Genomic DNA, 16,404 nt, shown 5'->3' on the forward strand with positions numbered 1-16,404 from the left:
CAACAAATATTTACTAAGCTCCTACTACATCCCAGGCTCTGTTCTAGGCTTTGGGGACACATCAATGCACATGGGAGATAAATGCTCTGATGTACCACCTAAGGATGGGGGTCTCTGCCACTTTGCACATAGACATCATTTACTGCCTATCTGGTCAGACCTTCCTATGCGTGAATTTACATTTTAATGGAACACACTGGAGACATGGCAAAGTGATTAAGAATGCATTTCAATCAACCCAACATGGTCTAAAAAAAGTAAGTAATAGGCATAATCTACACCCATAGGTTCCTACCTGATAAGGTTGTTGGGAAGATTAAATGAAGTGCTTCAAATAGGAAACTAAAAATGAAAAATTTGAGGCAATCACCATGATTAGATACTCTGAGGTAAAAAAAGTTTATTCAAATCACCCTGCATCCACATAAGGGCTCCTATACCAACTCTCCTTTCTCCCAGGAAAGTTCAAACTTGGTCACCACTGACTATGCCCACTCAGGTCAACCACATGCTACAGGGGCCAGCTGGAAGCATAGCTCCTCTACATCCCTTGGGTGAACTGTTGGAGAAAACTGAACATAAAATTGGAAACTCTCAGCAGATGCAGTAACAGAGTGGTGGGCATGAGCCAGCAACATCCCAACATCAATTCTTTACCTCTAGAAAGTGGTTTTCTCCATGGCAAAATTGTTTTTTTTATGGTTGATAGCACTTTTGCCATGGTTTTCAACACACAAGCAGCATGAGCTTTCCCCTGTGCTTCATATAACCCTTCCCTACTAAACCAGGACCCAGGATGCATGATGGTGGGAAGAGGCATGGGAGTTAGGAACCTTTTGTGAAAGACTTAGTTATGTATTTTGGCAAGTCATTTCCTTTCTCTGGATCTTGATTTCCTCAGGGGTAAAACCTCACTGAATTAGATCAGGGGTCAACAAACTTTCTCCTATTAAGGGTCAGACTAAATATTTTAGGCTTTGTGGGCCATATAGTCTCTGTCATGACTATTCAACTCTGCCTTTGCAGTGTGACAACTGAAGACAAGACAAAAGTAAATGGGCATGGATATGTTCCAATAAAAGTTGACAAAAACAGGATGCAGGCTGGATTCAGCCAGAGAGTCATAATTTGCATACCATTGGATTAGACGATCTAGGAGTACCTTTCAGTTATGATTTTCCATAACTTGGTTGTATAAGATTCACCTCCCACCTGACCTTACAGAAAATCTTAAAGACTAGAAGCCCTAGGTTAAAATTAAAAGCTCTGGAAATAATAACAGCTATCATTTATTAAGTGATTGCTGTGTACCAACTATTATACTAATGACTTTAATGTGCTTTATCTCATTTCATTCTCAGGGCAATCTGTTGAGGTAGATACCATACTTAATCTATTTTATAGGTGAAGAAGCTGAGACTTCAGTAGTCTAAGTGATCCATTCTACATCATATAACTGGTAAGTAGCAGAGCTAAAACTGGAACTGATGTCTGACTCCTGAGTCCTTGTTCAAAAGTACTAAATTATGGGACCACCACACAGCTGTTCAGACACCCACCTCTGCCGGTCACCCTACCCACTTCCCCAGTTACTCTCTCATGAACCCTCAAGAAGTTCACATGAGAAACCCTATTCTTGCATGTCACATACATTAAAAGGTTGGCCTAAAAATAACACCCAAGTTCACTACTCTAGATGATGAATTGCTTTTTAAAGCATAATAACTGGTTCTTTGACCGGCTCAAGACCTTATGCTGGTAGAATACCTTCGACATGCCTTATTTGGAAGGCAACCATGAGACAAGTGCTGGATCTGCTGATGGAATCTGCAATCTCTCATCCAGGCAAACACAGCCCTATTTAAAGAATTCTTTAAACTAAGAAGAAGGGGGAAAAATTCAAGGACTTACTTCTTACCACGGTTTATCACAGTTAAACTAATCATAAACAAAGCTCTCAAGAAACAGTGACCTTGGAAAAAAATCAAAGGGTAGCGTGGAATGTGCATGAGATTCGCTGGCCAGTGTCATGAGAGGCGTTTCAAGGTGAGGCGCCTGCTGGAGCTCCATCAACGCCTGTGCACTGTTGCACTCTCCGAAACCTCAACAAAGTCTCCTTGCAAGATGGGTGATTACTAATGCAGTCTCTTTGGGGCCTTCAGACGGATGGAGGTTTGTCATAATACAGGTATATGTTTCGGCATAGCCACAACTCCCTTCCTCTTGCTCGGTGGTAGACAGCTGCATTCTCCAGAGAGTTCTAATGTCCACAGCAAGCACAGTGAAAATGTTAATGCAACAATTTGATAAATATTTAATGGCTCTTTCCTTAGCTTGCGGATGCGATTAAGCCGGGGCTTCATTACTAAAACCTACTTTCACCTCCTATTTTATTTATGAGCTTGATTCCTTTACACTAACACACAGCCAGGTTTAGACAAATTGAAGTTAGGAATACAGTGGAAAGAGGAACCAACAGCTCAATACCAGACCATCAAAACTCAGTGCAACTCAGGCTTCTGGCAAGAGGTATTGCTCCCGTCTCCCAAGGCGACAGACAAGACTGAAACGGAGCTAGACAAGAAAACACCTAGAGGAGAAGCAGCCCCAGGAATACAGATCAGCTGTTTTCATGCTGATGGTGATATTTGGAAGGTGAGCAAAAAGACAGGAACCCTCAATCTATTTCTCACTTCCTAACAGGCCAGGACTATTTATTGTTAGAGTATATTATACATTTGACCAACAATAATTTCGCTTCATGGATTTGTGTTCTTCCGCCCACGCAGTCCTAGTCATTCTTTGAGCCCAGCTCAAATGTCATCACCTCTTGGAAGCCTTCTTGATCCCTCCTCTCAAGTCAAAACTAATCATTCCTTCTGTTGTAAACCTACATGTTTTGTTGATAAGATTATCATAGCTTTTCTCTCACAGATTGCCTTTAGTATTACAGTCAGAAATAGTACAGTTGAAAATGAAGACTTGAGTCCAACTACCTGGGTTTACCACTTACCAGTTGTATAGTCTTAGGCATGTTACTTAACCTCTCAACACCATATTTACTTATCTTTAAAAATGGAATGATGATGCCCCTACAGGACTGTTGTGAGATCACCTGAGATAAACGTTTCAGTACCTAGCAAGCATTTAGATATTCTCCCTAACAGCTATACATACATGCCCATATGTATGTTGAAGGAACCTGAAAGCTCCTATCTACTTCCCGCATCTTCCCATTTAGAACAAAAAAAAAAAAAAAAAAAAAAAAAAACCTGTGAGCCATGTTGGCCAAATTCCAAGCCATAGTAGTGAGTAGGGTCACTTTAAAAGATCACATGCCCAGTTACTGCTTTCATTCAATGTCCCATGTCTTCCCTCCATGGACAAGTTTACGCTGTGTGTGCATGCCTGAGCTTACTAGTCACTGAAATTACTTCTTGTTCCATGTGACTAGAGAAAAAGTTTGGTAGAATCTCAAGATTTGCATTTATGTTTAGGAGTGATCAGGAGGCCCTATGTAGGCTTCAACCTCAGCCATGTGCCCTGATCCAGCTTTTACAGGACCCTCCACTAAAGGGGAATGTTGTCATCCTTCCTTACAGGTTCCTTGGGAGCATCTTTGGAGGGAGCAAGTGTTTATACAAATCAAGCCCACACCTCACTCCTAGCATGATGCATGTGGACCTCCTCACAGTGCTTGAGGGCAGATGCAGGGAGAGGAAGAGGAGAGTTTGGAGTTAAGCAGGCCTCAGTTCAAATCCCAGTCTGCTGCCATAAGGCCTCAGGGGAGATGGAAATCTCTCTAGCGCTCATTCTCTACCTTGTTGAATATGACAGAGAACTCTAGTTACTTATCTCAGCATCTCCTCTTCCTCCTAGCAGGATTCCAGTTTTTATCTAAGCACACTCACAACTTGAGTAAACAACTGTATTTCTCAGCCTCTTTTGCAAAGATGTGTGGTCATATGTCAAAGTTCTAGCCAAGGAGATGGTAGTAGCATTGGGTGGGACAAGGGGAAGTCTCCTCAAAAGAAAGCATCTGTATACTGCTTCCCTGCTTTTTTTCTTCTTGCTGCCTGGAATGCAGACATGGTGGCAGCAGCTGAACTATGGAGCGACTCTGAGGAAGGGAGCCATATGCCGAGGTTGGCAGGGCAGGAAAAAAGCAAGCTGGGTCTCTGTGACATAGTGAAGCTGCTAGACTAGCCCTAGGCAGACACCTTTAAACTTCTTTAAGGAGAGACAAATAAAGACTTGGACTCATTTATGCCACCATGGAGGTTTTCACTGTTTTGTGCAGTCCAACTTGTTCATTACTTACATATAAGGCTCAGCCAGAATGTAAATAAAACTGTGACCTGCAAGCCAAGTCCAGCCCCACAGCCTGTTTCTATATGGCCCATGAGCTAAGAGTGATTTTTATAGATAAATATTTGCAATCAAATTGGTAATAGGAGACAGTAACTCTAAACCTCACTTCCTCAACAATGAATTCCATTCTTCTCATTAGGAAACCTGTATTTCAGAAAGGTTATACTCAATTATTATCATTATATTTTGAATTTTGTCAAAAAAAATCTGTGGAAATTTGTTTTCTCATTATATGAGTACCTACATACTAGTCTTGATTTCGCCTCTTGACTTGCATAACCTAAAACATTTACTATTTGGCTCTACACAGAAAAAGTTTGTTGACCCATGATGTAGAAAAGTCTCCAACATGTTGCGATCATAAAGAAAATACTCAATAAATGACACCTGCTACTATAATTAAATCTCCAAAAGAGCCTGGCACAAAGTTACTCAACTATTTATTCATTTTTATGAGATATTATAATCCTATAGAAAAGTATGGCTTAACTCTTTGTTGACTTAAATAGATTAAAAATTTCCAGAGTCAACCTCACCCCAAGCATCTCCACCTTCTTTCCTACTTCTTGGTCATCAGGCAAGAAAAAACAAACATGACAGCATAACAAAGACACTTAGAATGCACTGTCTCCCATGTCTCCCTCCCTACCCCATCGGTCATGTATGCATTTTTAAGGCCACCTACCACAAAGGGACAAAATGGATATGATAAAGGGGTTTTTGGCACTGAGTCTAATTTCATTTACATTTTTCTGGAATGGTTTGGTAACTGAGCCTAATATCCATCAGGTATTTCCCCAATAATTCCAGAATTGACATGTGTAAGTTGCCAACCTGGTGCCAATTAATGGAACCCTAGGCAAAGCCACATACATGATTCTACCATTCAGTACATCATAGTAACGCTTCACCCATTCATTTGGGATCCAGGAAAAGTCTCTCACACATGTATCATGAGGAGCAGTTGAAGCATGAGTTTCAGCCTTCCCCCATAGAAGAAAAATTATTTGGCTGAGTTAAACCAGTGGTTCCCAACCTTTTTGGGCAATGGTGCCAAGCTTATGGCTCATGTTCACATCACTCTGTTAGTCTGTGCCAACTCCTCCCTCCACCCTTCTGTTCCCAACCCTCAGTTGGACATGCTCTAATCTGTAAGACAGTCTGGGCTGTTCCAAATACCGGGGTTGGGAGTATGAAAGGGGAGTGTAGGACCAGTTCAGTGGAGGCCTGTTGGGAGAAGAAAAGGGGTATGTGTGGCCCATCATGTCTCTCCTTAAGGCAGCCAGGGAAGAAAAGGCTGACTTGGCACTGGCAGTGGAGGTGTGAGCAAATGAATGAAGTGGCCCTGAGTGGGATGCAGAAAGGTGGAGTTGTGTCTTTAGTTGGGTGTTTACTCCTTCAAAATTACCACATCCAGTCCCAGCCCACTGGAAGGCAAGCCAAGGGGAAAGTCTTACGGAAAGCGTGGTGGCACAAAAGATTTCAACACATCAAGAGAATGTAGACATGGCCAATGGCTTGGGAGGGCAGTGGGTGGGACAGAGGATGAGAATCATTCCTACTAATCAGCTATTGTCCTTTGCCATGGTTTGAATGCTTGTATCCTTCTCCCTCAAATTCATAGGTTTAAATCCTAACCCCTAAAGTGATAGTATTAGAAGATGGGGCTTTTGGGAGGTGATTAGGTCATGAGGACAGAGCCCTAATACATGGGATTAGTGCCCTTAAAAAAGAGACCCCAAAGTACTAGCTCTTCCCTTCCACTGTGTGAAGACACAGCAAGAAGGCACCATCTATGAACCAGAAAGCAAACCCTCATCAAACACCGAACCTGCAGGCACTTGATCTTGGACCTTCAAGTTCCAGAACATTAAAAAAAAAAAAAATCTGTGGTTTATAAGCTAGCTAGTTTATGGTATTTTCTCACAGCAGCCCAAACAGACTAAGATACCCTTGGTTAGAAGAAGCTCTCATGTTGCAAAGCATCTCAAGCAAGCAATTAGCGGGTGGGGGTGGGAAGACATCTTGGATGAAAGTATTGTGGATTTTGTCCCAGCATTGCATGCACTCCCAAAGGATATATACTAGAATGTCCAGAACAGCACTTTTTGTAACAGTCTCTAACCAGAAACTAAGGAAACTCCCAGCAACAATTGAATGAATACATTTTGATCTATTTAACAATGGAACCCTATAAAACAACTAAAATCAAGGATCTACAACCATACACAAGAAAATAATCAGATCTCACAAACAGAATGTCGAGTGAAAGAAGCCAGGTACATAAAAGTACATATTGTATAATTCCCTTTATGTAAGATATAAAAACTGGTAAAAATCTATGATGTTAGAAATCAGAGGCCAGGTGCAGTGGCTCATGCCTGTAATCCCAGCACTTTGGGAGGCCGAGGCAGGTGGATCATGAGGTCAGGAGGTCGAGATCATACTGGCTAACACAGTGATCATACTGGCTAACCCGTCTCTACTAAAAAAAAAAAATACAAAAAATACAAAAAATTAGCCAGGCATGGTGGCAGGCACCTGTAGTCCCAGCTACTCAGGAGGCTGAGGCAGGAGAATAGTGTGAACCCAGGAGGCGGGGCTTGCAGTGAGCCGAGATCATGCCACTGCACTCTAGCCTGGGCAACAGAGCGAGACTCTGTCTCAAAAAAAAAAAAAAAAAAGAAAGAAAAAAGAAATCAAGAGAGTGGTTAGAATTAAATAGGGGTGCAAAAAGGGCTTGTGGGACACTGGTACTATTTTATTTCTTGATTCTGTGTGCTGGTAACATTGGTATATCTAGCTTATGAAATTTCATTGAGCTGAACACCTATAATATGTTCACTGTCCTATACGGATATATTATACTTCCATGAAAAGATCTAGAAGATATAATATGGCCTCTGGGAGATCTGGAACCCACAGTATGCTAATTTTGAAAGGATCCCTGACTATTCCTGGGCCAGAGTAAGCCGTAATCACTTCATTTGACAATAAGACTCAAAGAAAAGGAACATGATAACAGTGGCAGCAACACAGCAGTAGTAAAAACATACAACAATAAGCCAATATTTACTCAATATTCACTTGTGCTAAGCACACCACAAATTTTATCTCATTTAACTTTATAATACCCCTATGAAATATACAGGTATATCCCATTTAATGGCTGAGGACACTGAAGTTCTGAGGGGTGAGGAAATAGACCTGACTCCTGATTTAAACACCCCTTCTGCCTCTTCATGGGACCAAGATGCTCGTGGCTAAGTGAGAACTTGATCCAAGTCTCCTAATGCTTGAGTCAATATGCCTCCGTGGTAGGCTGCAAAATGGCCTCCCAAAGACATGTCCATGTCCTAATCCCCAGAACCTGAAAATCGTAACATATTTGAGGAAGAAGCCCTTGTAGATGTAATTAAATTGAGGATTTTGAAATGAAGAGATTATGTGGATTATACAAGTGGGCCCTAGATGTCACCTCAAGTATCCTTAGAGAGGCAGAGGGAAATTTGACACATGCACAGAGGAGAAAGCAATGTGAAGATGGAGGCAGATACTGGAGTGATGCGGCTGTAACCATGGAATGCCAAGGATGGATTGTTGGCAGCCACAAGAAGCCGGGACAGACTCTCTCCCAGAGACAGCCAACACCCTGACTTTCAAACTTCTGGCTTCCAGAACAGTAAGAGAATAAATTTCTGTGGTTTTAAGCCACCAAGATTGTGGTAATTTGGTACAGCAGCCCTAGGAAATGAACACTCTCCCTAAACATAACACAGCAGCATCTAAAGAGAGTGTGCTACAAAATGGCAACAGGTGTCCTTGAAAAACACGCCAGAATCACCAGGTTTGGAAAACAATGTTAAGTGGGTTTCTTTATGATTGGACTTCTCAGGCCCTATGTCATGCTTATTGTCCCTTATGAATCGTCGAGGAGATATGGTACCATAGACTTTTCCAAACTTGACCGGCCTCAGAACTGTCTTGTCCCTGGCACATTCTCAGGAAGTCCTGCAGTACACCACACTGAACACACTGACCGGACCCAAGAGGGAACAAAGGCCTGAAAAGTTAAGAGTTATCACTTCGCGAAGCTCATGATTATCCTTCTAAAGGCCTCTACCACAGTGCAGTAGCTATGAGGGCAACAGTTGCACCAGATAATCTCCATGGTCCATTCCAAATCTAACATTCTCTAATTCTTTATGTACAACAACAGTTCTTGTCCATGGTAGACACTGCTAATCAATCACAGCACCATTTCCCTAAGCCCTGAAGAGGCCCCTTTAATTTTTTTTAAACAGAGCTGCAGGCAAATAAAACCTCTGTACTATTCCTGTCTTAGTAACTCAATGAACAGTCCAAATAAATAAACCATGGCTTGTGGGTTTTCAGAAATGCCTGTGTTATTCTCTTCTTGCCCGGGGAAGGACATCCTCTTCCCCACCAATATCTGTTAATGTTTTTCTCCACTTTTAGAATATGCAACCCTTTGCTCTGATTTTTAAATTAGTACTCCACCAATAACATTCAGTAAGAGGTTGTGGCTTTCGGGCCCAGAGAGAAGAGCAAGTTTGGGGCACTAAACATACAGTTCAACCTTTGTTCCCTGGGAAAGATTCACTCTGACAGATTAAAAAATATATATGTTTACTGCCTTCTGAGTTCCAAAGCCATTTGTGGGAGTTGTAGTGGATTTTAAAAACTTCTGGATCCCAAATCAATTCCCAGGACAGCTGCGTCTGTCTGATCAGACTTCCTAGTCAGGAGAGTTCAGAAGCTTGGGTTCTTCAGAAAACAACATTAGCTGGGGTTGCAATTTTTAAAAGGTGATGAGACACTCATGCCTCATTTGTACTGAGTGCTGAAATAACACCTCACTCCAAGGGGTTTATAAACCTCCACAAGCGGCAACTATCATTGATCTGGTTTACAATTAATAAAAAAGAAGGCACAGAAATGTGAAGTGTATGGACTTAACAGTGTTGGGAAGCATATTAATCTCTACATCCCCCAGGAAGTAAGAAGGAGATGAGGAAAGGAGGAGAGTAATAAAAATAATTTAAAAAATTTTAATTTCCTAACAATTTTCTTGCAGTGTTTGTTAGACACTGGCCCAGGTACCAGTTAATCAGTCAGTCAAAATTTATTTAGGGAGCCCTCCTAGAAGGAAGGTACTGTCACTGAAGATGGGATTTAAATGATGCAATCCTTGTCTTTAAGGGACAAGGAGGGACAGGGGCAGGCTTGTTATACTGAAAATAAAATATTTTGGATCTTGAAAAGTGCTTTGGAGAAAAGTTGGTAAGATAATGTGGCCAAGAAAAATGTGGGCTGTGGAGTGTAGTCATAGAGCGAGGCTAGGTAGGAAGTCCTCTTGACAGAAGGACATTTAAGCTAAGATCTCAATGATGAGAAGCTGCCAGCCAGGTAAAGATCTAGGGGCAGAACATTCCAAGCAGAAAGAACAGCAAGCACAAAGGCCCAGAGGTAGGCAGAAACTAGGGCTGGCCTGTGGCTGAAGCACAGGTGCTAGTAGCCAGGTAGGAACATGCCCTTGAGAGGTAGGCACAGGCTAGAACTTGCTAAGGTGGGAGAGTCTCACAGGTCATGGTAAAGTGTTTGGTTTTGTCCTTATTGCAATGAGAAGCTGTCTGAAGGTGTTAAACAGGGTCGTGTTATGATGTGATTTAAGCTTCAGAACCACTAGGTGTTTGGAAAGGTTGTCAAGTAATCAAGGTGAAAAATGATGGCAGCATGGACTAAAGTTGGAACTGTGGAGGTTTGAGATATATATCTTTTCTATCATATTTTTTATAGAAGTATAATTTACATACAACAAAATCCATTGACCTTATATGTAGAGTCTCATCAATTTTGAAAAATGCCTATATCCATGTAACGCACACTCTATCAAGATATCAAACATTTTCAGCACCCCAGGAAGTTACCTCAAGCTCCTTTCTAGTCAGTTCTCCCTCCCTCTCACCCTCACCTGCTACAATTTGGGGTATGTTTTTGAAGTAGAACTGAAAAGACTCATTCTCATTGGATCGGATAAGGGAGGGTAAGAGAAAGAGAAAGAGAAAAATCAAAGGTGCCAAAGAGTTTTTAGCTCAAGCAACTGGTAGCTGGAGGTACCATTTGTTGACACAGTAAAGCCTTGAGGAAAGGAAAAAAGGTGGCGCTGTGTTTTGACACAGCAAGTCTGAGAAGCCGACTGGACATCTAATGAAGATGCTGAGATGAGATGTGTATCTGAGTCTGGAGCTCAGGAGAGAGGTCCAGGCTGGAAATGTGACTTCACTAGTCAAGAGTACAGTGTAACATGAAGCCACTGGCTGGATGGCATCAAAAAGGGAGCAATAAAGATGAAAAAGACATGAGCAAGCAGGAAGGAGGCAGGAACGGCTGACATAAAAAATAAAAAATTAGAAGAGGAGAAAGAGCAGCAGAGGAAATTGGGAGGTAGGAGGAAGATAAAGCAAGAAGGAGACAGAAAGTTATAGAACGAAGCAAAAAGAGGAAATGATCCACTGGGACAAACCCTGCTGACAGGCAGAGGGCGACCTTCACATCTCTTAACATATTTAACCCTCCCTAAAACTCTGTAGGGTAGACGTCCCAATTATTTCCATCTTACAGACAAGGAAACTGAGGTTCAGAGAGGTAAATGACTTGTCACATTGCTAATAAGTGGTGGAGCCACCATTTTAATGTTTAACAATTTTCCCCAAGTGTGTTCTGTGGCACATTAAGAGGTGAGGCTGCAAGGTGGTTCCAGGGTCACATTAGCACAGTACATGCAATATCAAGGCTAAACAGGTTTCTCTACTCCAGGCCTTCTCATAGCCTTTGAATTGCAATTGCTCAAGAAGGATGGTATTTTACATATCATCTCACACACATGGTTCCACACACACGGTACCTTTTTTTTGTTTTCTGTTTTAGAAGAGAAATTCACCAAACAGGTGTTCCCAAGATCACAGTAAGAGAACCACTGCTAGAAGGCAACATGAGCAAGTTTTCAAAATGTGTTTAAACAAAGTCCAAAGCGCCTTCTTGGACATTACATCACTTGTACCCGAAGGAGAAAGGGTCGACATGAACATACCATTTTACAGATAATGAAGCTGAAGCTCATGAGGTTAAGTGGTCTGTCCTGTATCCACAATCCTGCAGCAATTAAGCAAGAAAAATCATTCCTGGTCCATGTGCCCCAAAGAGTAAGAGAAATCAGGTCAGGCCAAGGGAGAATCAGGCAAGAAGCTTAAATGAGGCTTCGTTCAGTCTCTGCCTCTCCTCTTTACAATATTCCCTTTGAGTTCACTTTCCACAGGATTACACTCAGAGTGGGGGGACATACAGAGAATGGAGGAAGGGCTGCAAGTAAGCTCAGGCTATGAGCACTAGGAAACGGCTTCAACTTTCTTGGGCTGTGTAGGGTGAGGTCTTGTGAAAGGATCATGTGGGAGGCATTATGGATTGGAGGAAAGAAAGTGGCACCTACATCCAGGTGGAAAGGGCCCTTGATGGAAACAGAACTGTCTTAAGAATTCCAAAAGCTGGGGGAATTAAAAGCACTTCACAGTCAATCAGTCTTATCGTGGGTCATCTTGGTTCAGAACTTAGAGAACCCAAGACAAATCAGCTGGACACTCCTCAAGTTGTTGCCACGAGGGCCTCCGCCCCATCTGGTCTCCCTCAATTCCATCACGGTGGATTGTCTAAATGGGGACCTCATGGACTGCTGTCTACAAAATGCCGGCATCCTAGAGAAGCAGTCTTTGGCAGAGTGGCAGCAGGGTGGTTAGTGGGTACAAATTATAAAGAGAAGACCACCCACCGCCCCCCACCTCCCAACAATCCACCAAGAGCAAATACTTGAGAGCACGGACTGCATTTAAGAAGCATCCCAGGTAGATGCTTGGAATTAGACAGTTGTAGGTCCAGGTACCCCGCATGGCCACTTGGTAGCCTTGTGTCTCAGGGGAGTTACCGAACCTCTTTGAGCTTATCCTTCCTCATCTGTGAAATAGGCTAGCTGATGGCACCAACCCTCATAGGGCTGTCGTAAGGATTTTTCAATAATAAAGAACAAACAGCAAAGTGCTTCTCAAGATAAAGTCCAGGGTTCCACTTGGATATTTCTTAGGTCATACTGCAGACCTATGAAATAGACTCTCTGAAGGATATCCCCATGTACTGTAAAATCTGAGAAAGATTGGTAAGACATTAAGTCTGTGCTTGGCAAAAGCTCAGTAAGTTAACAGGCATCATTCTGTTTATTGCTGTTATCATTTATAATATGCCAAGATGAGACCTCTTCTCCAGCCTGGACAACTTAGTGTTCAAAATTAGAATTTATCTAACATCCAACTCAACAGATGTTTGCTTATCCCCAGAAGCCTGAACAAAGCCTCAATCATCAGAAAATATAAAATAAAGCCAGTGACTAATTACAGCAGCCTGGGTGAATGCAGAGTAACCTTTTGCAAATGTTCCCAAGAGATCAAGTAGTAGTTGTTTTAAACAAAAAGTAGAATGAAGCAAACTTTGAAAGATGTGATAAAAGCAATGTCATGTACACACTCCCTGTGGATTGGCCATCTTGCCTGGGAAGGTGCTTTGTGAAGAGGGAGACTCTAGTGATAGGTATAAGGATTTCTCTACACAGGCTGGCTGTTAAAAGTCAAATGTGAAGCAATTCTCAAAGGCCTCTGGGCTAATCTTACAGGGAGATCATTCATGAGTTTTCCCAGACATTGAGTCCCACAGTACCTGCGTCTGTTCCCTTTGCTACCCCTACATCTTCCATTCTTCTGGAAGTTATCCAGATTACAATCTTCATAAAAATGAGCCTTCCTTTGCTGGTCACACAGAGAAGCAGGATATGAAAAAACATTACCAACAAAACAAAACAAAGCAAAAAGCAAAAAAAACCAAAAAAACAAAACCCAAAAACCGGAATGGTAATCAAATACTAAGTATCCCAGAAAAGAATCCCTCACCATTCAGATTTTGAGAAAATAAAAAATATCAAAGAAACTTTTTTGGAACATCATATTTAAACCCTCAATACAATTTCCATAAAGTCTCATTATATTCAACTAGGATTACCATTCTGTGTTTTAGTAGCTAAAAAAAAATTATTCCCTCTGCTTCCTCTCATTGACATCAGAATATCACACCGAGTTTATATTCACCCAGCGCTCTCCTATTTTATGATAGTTAGAGGAAGTGCTTAATGTGACCGAGTACTTTTCAGGAAAGATTAAGAAAAATAGCTTCAGGAGCACAGCATCTCTGAGATTTGGTTTTCTAAATTATTTTTTAAAACCCACAGATCTCTGCATACACAACTACACAAAGCAGTACGCGTGTCCCTCATTCGCCCCTTACCATCTTTTCATTGCCCATTTTCTGTATTGTTGATTCACTTCAGGGCAAACCCCACACAGAACCGCTTAGCCTGCTCTGCAAACAGCTCTACAAAGACCATAAATGTCACCACCAAATTGGTGAGTGCTAGTTCAAACCTTTGCATCTCTCTCATTCCTCAAGACATCTGTGTCCCTAAGGATAACAATTCTGGCTTAAAAGAAGTCTTGGGAAAAGGAGCCAAGAGTTTTTCCTGTTGAAGCTAAGTGGGAGGAGGCCAGTGGGGAAGTGGGCTCGATAAAACTGTCTCAAAAATAAGTTCCATCTTAAGCTCGCAGAGGGAATGAGAGAGTTATTTCAGTTTCTTAAATGGAAGTACAACCCCAAAAATAAAAAATAAAAGGCTTGCTGATGGAGAGGCTTGAAAGCCTGTGTGAGATTGAGGGTATCACTGAGGAAAGACTGCCTTGTAACAGAGCTTTCTTGTATTACACCCAAAGCTGTGTACCATCTGAGGCTGATTCAGGAAAATACTCAAATCTCCTGGTAATTTCCTGCAGACAGGACGTTTAATCATCTCCAAGCCTCCACCGCAAAAAAAAAAAAAAAAAAAAAAAAAAAAAAAGCTAAACCAAATGATTCACACTCTTAAAACGAACCTGCCTTCAGAACAAGAACCGTTTTCTGGTCTTGAAAAGCAGCCACGATTTGTTATTCTAACAAAGTGTTCCTTTCCTCCAAACAGAAATAAAAGTTGCTCAAGGAGGGCTTGTCCTGATTTCTGTTCTGCATTTCTTGAAACTTCCATCCAGTCAACAGTTTCTCCTGGCAGGTTCTCAGAAATCCAGGGAGAGCTGGGTAATCAGTGACTAAGAACACAGGATCATTTTTATATGCCTCCCTAACCCCCACTTTTTGGCCCCATGGGAAGATGCTTTATTGTAGGATGAGCAGAATTAGCTGCACATATAAATTCTTCACTGCCCAGCTCACTTGACACCTTTATCTGAATTGCCCAACAGGCTGGGAAGATGTGGCAATTGATGATTTGAAAAGGAAAGGCCCAGATCTTCCCCAAGTGGTATTTGTTCTGTCTGTACAGACAGGGCCATGTCCATGTCTCTAATTACTCAACTAGCTGCACAGATAAAAACATTTGTATACAGAAAGCAGGGAACTCAAAGTATACAAATGATTCACACCACCTAAACAACTGCAAATAAAGGCCAGCCCAGCAAAATAAGGGCTTCTAGAAGCCAAAATAATTTAATATGGGCGGAAATGGAATTTGGCAATCCACACATCAGACTCTGCTCCAATTTTGGAAGGCATGTCTTCCAGCTGCCTCATCTTAAAAAAAAAAAAAAAAAAAAAGTAAACTCTGACCCTCTGCATTCGATTCTCAACCTCTTGCTTAGGTATACACAAGTGAACAGATGGGTGGGGGGAGCTAAAACTGCATCTTTTAAATCTTACCCAGCACCTACCCACAATCTTTCCTGATTATTTTGGTTTTAAAATTTCCCAGGGCATGGCTGCCCAGGAACCCCAGATTTGTAATCCCAGCCTTCACCAAGTCCTGACTCTTGCAGCATCTAAGAGGGTGCATTTGGTAACTTGGAGAGTAAGAATTAACTCTCTCATCTCCAAATTATACACTCCCCCATGTAGAGCTAGAAAGGGCCAGGAGAGGGGCCCTGTCTGCCTACCCCAATTTAGAAAGAACATATTAACAAATCCAGAGTTGCTTCATTACCGAAGTCCACCAAGAAGCAAAGAAATGAATTTTTAAAGTTCTGGGAAAATAAACAACTTTTCTCTTTTCGGGGATATAAGCTCAAAATATAAAGGTATGTGGGAAGAAGTAAGTCATGTTTTAAAGTAGATCTTCCTGGAGATGTTAAGAAATATTTTGAATAGAAAATAACTAGGTCATTAACAGTAAATACCTTTGAAATATTTAGGGAAAAATGAATTCTAAGGGAATAAAGGATATTTAAAAAGCAAGTCCAGGGATGTTTTCATGTTCCCCTTTAAGTAGTACTAATACAATAACACCACCATCCCCTCGTGATATTATGATTACCATTGTTGGTTAATACAGTGGCTGCACGAAAGGTGGATGACACTCAGACCCTCAGTTCACCAGGTCCCCACCGCGGGGCTCCTGACTTCCCAGCGTCTGGGTGGCAAAGCGCATCTCTCCCAGAGCTCAGTTTCCAGCTGCAAGGCCCCTTTTTCAGGGGAGCTCCTGAAACCAAGAGCAAACATGTCCCTGCGCCCCACTCCGTGCTCCCCAGCTATGGGGGGGCCACTTACCCGGCTTAGCCTTGCATTGCTCCGACGCTGCGGCGCCTCCGCCGGCCCGGGAAACTGGGGGGAGGCGGGGAACGGGGGTTGGAGACCCACGGGCAGGGGCAGGGGTAGCGGCTGCAGCTAAGGAACCCAGCGGGGCGTCGGCAGCCAACTGCCCAGAGCCGGAGGGGGCCCTGCAGGGGCTCCGCACAAGGGGGGTAACATTCCCGGGGCGGCAGCTGCTCTGTGCGCAGCTCCGGATCCAGGAAAATCGCTCAGGTCCTGGGGAGAGGAGCTCCAAGCTCTCTGGGCTGCCTCCCGGCTGCTTAAAGGGACGCCTCCCCACCTCCCACTCCG

General features: G+C 42.5%; 1 protein-coding gene across 3 annotated transcripts in view; it reads right to left on the reverse strand.

Moving 5' to 3' along the window:
* Positions 1-16,404, reverse strand: part of PRICKLE2 (prickle planar cell polarity protein 2) — a 353,291-nt gene that overhangs the window by 159,565 nt on the left and 177,322 nt on the right. The window contains exon 1 of one of the 3 annotated variants that reach the window (XM_065538699.1): positions 16,072-16,346. The exons of the other annotated variants lie outside the window; for them this stretch is intronic. The gene's annotated coding sequence lies outside the window, so the exon portion shown is untranslated. Of the gene's footprint in view, positions 1-16,071; positions 16,347-16,404 lie in introns of those variants that run through there. 3 annotated transcript variants of the gene reach the window in all.

Source organism: Macaca fascicularis, chromosome 2, assembly GCF_037993035.2.
Source record: "Macaca fascicularis isolate 582-1 chromosome 2, T2T-MFA8v1.1".
In the NCBI taxonomy this organism is placed as follows: domain Eukaryota; kingdom Metazoa; phylum Chordata; class Mammalia; order Primates; family Cercopithecidae; genus Macaca; species Macaca fascicularis.